The sequence below is a fragment of the Hylobates moloch genome, unplaced genomic scaffold (assembly GCF_009828535.3).
Source record: "Hylobates moloch isolate HMO894 unplaced genomic scaffold, HMol_V3 SCAFFOLD_10, whole genome shotgun sequence".
In the NCBI taxonomy this organism is placed as follows: domain Eukaryota; kingdom Metazoa; phylum Chordata; class Mammalia; order Primates; family Hylobatidae; genus Hylobates; species Hylobates moloch.
In genome coordinates, this window is record NW_026652285.1 from 42,041,534 (window position 1) to 42,047,251 (window position 5,718).

The window sequence follows — 5,718 nt, forward strand, 5'->3', positions numbered from 1 at the left end:
ATTTTTAAATATTTTCATTTTTTTTTCCTGAGATGGAGTTTTGTTCTCGTGGCCCAGGCTGGAGTGCAATGGCGTGACCTCAGCTCACTGCAACCTCCACTTCCTGGGTTCAAGCAATTCTCCTGCGTCAGCCTCCCAAGTAGCTAGTATTACAGGCGCCTGACACCATGCTTAGCTAATTTTTGTATTTTTAGTAGAGACGGGGTTTCACCATGTTGACCAGGCTGGTCTTGAACTCCTGACCTCGGGTGATCCACCTGCCTCAGCCTCCCAAAGTGCTGAGATTACAGGCATGAGCCACTGTGCCAGGCCAGTAGTTTCTATATAAAGCTTTATTTGCATATACTTAGAGTATCACAAACGAGTTTATCATAGAATTGAAACACTGACAATATTTTAATTACTGAATTCCTACGAATTAGCTGTTCTTCAGGTTCAAATGCCAGCACTAATTTGAACTTCTTTGGGTCTATGACAGTTTGCAAGCCATACAAACCCAAAGAGCTAATCTGTGATTTCTTAACTTGAGAAAATAATAATAATAACCACTGGAACCTACGTAGGTTTGTTGATTATTTAATATGACTTAATCTTGTGTTTGTATTTTTTTAAAAAAAGAGTCTTTCTCTTTCTAAACCATAATCCTTAGTCCAAGATGCAGCAAAGTAAAAAACACAATTCATGACCAATAATTTTATTAATCTAAATTTAAATGGAGAGTGTTCACTATCCCCATGACTGAGAAATCTTACCTGTTGCTGGAAAGATACTGGCCGATTTTCTCCTGATTGTTCCAGAGTAGACATGTAAAGTGAGCACACTGCCATCACTGATGAAGGAAAAACTATGATTTAGTGCATCACTGTAGGACAATCAGATGCTCTATCAAGGAAAAACCTTAAAAAACACAGTCATTAGAATTTTCAACACCAGAGACACCCAGACTTAAGTTTGAATTTAATTTATATGACATAACTTTGTGAAGCAACTGAGATTACAATTACAAATACGGAGGGCTTGTTCCAACAAAGTGATTTGTCATTAGACAAAGTAAAAAGGACAAGGAGAAAGTTGGCTTTCCATTTCTGATACCTGGCTTCAGCTTCTGAAGTTAAACAACAACAAAATTGAGATGGATGAAACTTTGGGAAGAGACTAGTATTTTACAGATAAGGAAATGAAGGTCCAGACAAAAGACCTCCCCAAAGATATATAGCCTGTTAGGTCAGAGGCAGGATTAAAACTTTGATCCTTTTAACTTTCTATGGGTACTCAGTATGCCAGAATACGAATCCTATGCTGACATTCACTCTCTTTCCAACATGGCTTGTCATTCAGCAATATATCTTATTTATTTATTTATTTATTTATTTATTTATTTATTTGGGACAGAGTCTTGCCCTGTCGCCCAAGCTGGAGTGCAGTGGCGTGATCTTGGCTCACTGCAACCTACGCCTCCCGGGTTCAAGCAATTCTCCCGCCTCAGCCTCCCGACTAGCTGGGACTACAGGTGCCTGCCACCGTGCCTGGCTAATTTTTGTATTTTTAGTAGAGATGGGGTTTCACCAGATTGACCAGGCTTGTCTCAAACTCCTGACCTTGTGATCTGCCCACCTCGGCCTCTCAAAGTGCTGGGATTACAGGCATGAGTCACCATGCTCAGCCAGCAATAATATACCTTTGAAACTCCAATTTCCCTAACAGAAAGAAAGTCGGTAACAACTACAATGATGATAAACTGGAAGAGAGAGTTGTACAAGGCTAGCTTAGATGATGAGGATCAATTAGATTCACACTGGATGAAAAGCAGAATTCGAGACATAAATTTACAAAGCACTTTCTAATGAATTATCTCATTTTTTTCTCTAAAAACAACTCAGGCAAATAGTTTATCCCCACTTCACAGATAAGCCAATAACTCAGAGAAATAAAGTGAAATACCTGGTTGTAGAAATCCAGCAGAAAAGTTTTCTAAAATCATAAAGTTCAGTTACTCATGAACAAATCTTACATGTTTGCATTACTTGGTTTAAAGAATAACAGTTTAGATACAGTTCCAAATTTAAGTATCATAAATATTCTAACATCAAAAAAACCTTATTAAACATTGTTATGCATTATCGATACCAATTTGGTTTTAGTTTTAAACAAAAGGAATTCTACTTCTTCCTTGTCCCCATATTGTACCATCCTCAAATCCTTTAACTAGACATGTCCAAAATCTCTCTTGGTTTTCAAAGATGAAAATCACTACCAAATTATAAAAAAATTAATTCCTTTTATGACTGTCTTTATAGTAAAATAAAATAAGACAAGCTATGTCTTGACCTAGAGCAGAAGAGAAAAACCTCCACAGGAACTTCATGTAAAACAGGTACCTGGACTTATGTGAAGCTGAAAATATGCGATTCAAACAGAGCAAGTGAATAAGTGGCAAGTAGCTTACCTTCGTGCTGCATCAAAGCTGCTTTCACAAAATCATTCAAAGGCCGCATATGCTCTTCTTTTGTGAAGAGAATATGATTGGCAATACTCTGAAGTATCTACACAATAAAACACGGTTATAAATAATCAGATTATTTATTGTATGAAGTCTATACATTAATATAGTCTTGAGAAAATTCATTCTCATTGATATAATTTCTGCTAGTAGTTAAAATCAATCATTCCTCATTCTATAAATTTTTTTAGGTAGTATTTCTATTCTTCCCAAATATAATTATTATATTTACATGTAAACATACACATAAAAAATGTTCAATGTCTTTTAAAATAAAAAATCCTATAGTCTACATTCTAGTCTGTTTCAGAATGTTTAGAATGATTACAGAAAAAATTATCTTCATGACACAAGACATCTGCTATAATAAAATGTTTTCTCATGAAAATAAGGTCCATCAGGTACCTAGCTAAGGAATCCTTTGTAATATAAACAAAATAAAAACACGTAATTGAAAACCGTAGGGTATTTCAAATATAAATGTAAGAGTAAGTACTATAAGAAAAGCTGAAACTTTAGTTGGAAGGGGAACTTAAGATAGCTAGATTATCAAATAATTCACCTTTGACATTAACTTCAAGCCCCTTTTGATTCTAGGTGGTGGCTTTTTATCTAAAATCCCTGCTTCACATGGTTAGGCAATGGCAGGATTGATAATCTGAGGAACATGGCACTTCCTACTGCACCGATGCTGTTCTGAGGGAAACGTTGGGTAACCACCTAAAAACAAAGAGTTGAGAATTGAGCATAAGGTTTGAATTAAAATAAGGACATGGGAACAAAGAGTTCAAAGGTCAAACTTTGCACAAAAACTCTGAATCAGTCAGTCCTAATGAATGACACATTTCTATTTGTTCTTCTCCCAAAACATGTGAAAATAAAGTTTCCTCTCAATTCTAGTCTTGTATATTAAAGTACAATTAAGGAATCTCAGAGGAAAGAAAAACCTCATGGATGATGTTTCATTAAACAAATTATTAGCACAACCCAAATAATTTGAATTAATATGCAGATCCCAGAATACAAAATCATCTCTAATGGGGAGAAGGCAATACTAACTTTCTACAAGGAAAAATGACTACCTTCAATCACAAGCATGTACAATTGGCCCTCTGTCTCAGCGAGTTCTGTATCCACGGATTCAACCAACCATGGATTGAAAATATTTGCGGGAAAAAAAAAGTAGGCTTTCATCTGTACTCAACATGTGCAGATTTTTCTTTGTTGTTATTCCTTAAACAATATGGTACAACAACTATTTATATAACATTTATATTGTATTAGATATTATAAGTAATCTAAAAATAATTTAAAATATATGGGAGGATGTGCATAGTCTATATGCAAATACTATGACATTTTGTATTAGGGACTTGAGTCTGTGGATTTTAGTGTTCATGGGAGTGAGATGCGGGCAAGAGTTTGCGGGTGGTTCCTGGAACCAATCCCTGACAGATACTGAGAGACAACCGTATTATAAAGCTAGGTTTGGTCAAAGAAACATATGTGAATGCTTATTATACAGTCCATAGTGTTTAATCACTTTCTGATATGTGTCAATAAGTATTTATCATTAAAGTAGACTTAATTACTTCCTTTTCTTTTCTATCTCTCATGCTTGAATCAGGAAATCAATTGTTTCTTAGACTCAACACAATGAGTTTCTCAAATAATACCTTTATCTACCTAATCTTAACATAAATGCAATCTGAGGCTTTATATATCTTATTTCCCAATAACTGTAGACTATTCTTCATAAACTGACAACACTAACTTCCCAAACATACCACTCTCGCACATTTATTTTTCCTGAAAGTCTATCGGTCAAGAAAAAGTAGTAATAAAGATTAGTGTCTTTACATATTTCAAACACAAAAGTTTCACATCTAAAAAGTTTAAATACACATAAAATACAAGTATAAAGCTGTAATGAAGTAGTTATAATTCTCACAGTAAAACTCACTAATATTTGAAAGTCATTTTTTTTTTACCTTGTAAGACATTTTACATCATCATCTGCTGCTTGGTTTGATATTCCCATAACCCAGTCTGTCAGGTATTCTACCATCTTATTCCTATAGAATGGTGGAGAAAATAGAAACAGCAAACAATTTTTTTGAAGTCACACACACCCACCCACACACACACACCCCTTTAGTCATGTAAGATTACTTATAGTGCAAATAATTTGGCAGATAACCCAGGTGACATGACGACTTTATAAAAGGGATACTGCTATCATAGATGTAAAAGCCAGAAGGGAACAAGCAACATGGATATTTATCCTCCATTATGGCCCTTAGTTATGATATCAGATTGGAAACAGAATCAAATTCTTAGCTCAAGTACAGCACAGTTTTAGAAAAAGGGAGGCTTGCCACAGGCACAAAGCTTATGGAAATTTGAGGAGAGACGTAGACAAAAACAAACATGTAAATTGCTCTCTTTTTATGTCATTCTTTCTACCAGTAACCAGACTTCTACTCTATTTCTGTACTTCATTCGAAGTATTAAGATTGACAAGACTCTACATTGCTCTTTTGAGAACTCACCTAAATTTCATTTCTTGGCAAAATGAGAGGTCATCTCTCCTTGCCATTGTTACTTCAACCGACACAGTTTCGTTTTTATTTGAATTGCATGGACCATATTCCCAAGCACACGAACATACCTATACAGACACAGAGACAATAAAAAAATTATCAGATATAGACATAAGAGAAGGCATTCAAAATACTTTAATCATCAAATAAAATGAACTAAACGTAAGTTTGAAAACAGTAAGATATTTATTTATATGAGAGCATACACAATTTCTGGTTACCTTATTGTCACACCCTAGTTTGTGTGCAGTAAAGAATGGCAAATTATTTTATCAATTACTATCAATATCAATGTGTAAGAGGTTTTTCTTATCTCTTAAAGTATGTTTCTGCTACATTTCAGTAGAAGGCTTACCTGACCATATTTAACATCATTGTTTCAATGCTAGCTTGCTCTAGATGTTCAGAGCTGCCTTCAGTATGATTATCTAGCAAGTTCTTCATTATAGCTAGGGTTTGCTCTACAAATTGAGTATTGGTATCAGTCAATAAAACCTATAGAGAGAACAAATATATTAATGATTTGCCATCAATGCCCAGAAGACAGACCCCTAGAGAGATGAAACTGACTGATCTAAACACACAAATAGAGACATGCACCCACAGGCACACAGC

General features: G+C 34.9%; 1 long non-coding RNA gene across 1 annotated transcript; it reads right to left on the minus strand.

Moving 5' to 3' along the window:
- Positions 1–738: 738 nt before the first annotated feature.
- LOC116474183 (uncharacterized) lies at positions 739–5,152 on the minus strand. The gene is made up of 5 exons (XR_009215185.1): positions 5,053–5,152; positions 4,492–4,575; positions 3,076–3,220; positions 2,447–2,543; positions 739–829 (listed from the first exon to the last, which is right to left on the minus strand). It is a non-coding gene; the product is annotated as an uncharacterized LOC116474183 (long non-coding RNA).
- Between the last annotated feature and the right edge of the window lie 566 nt (positions 5,153–5,718).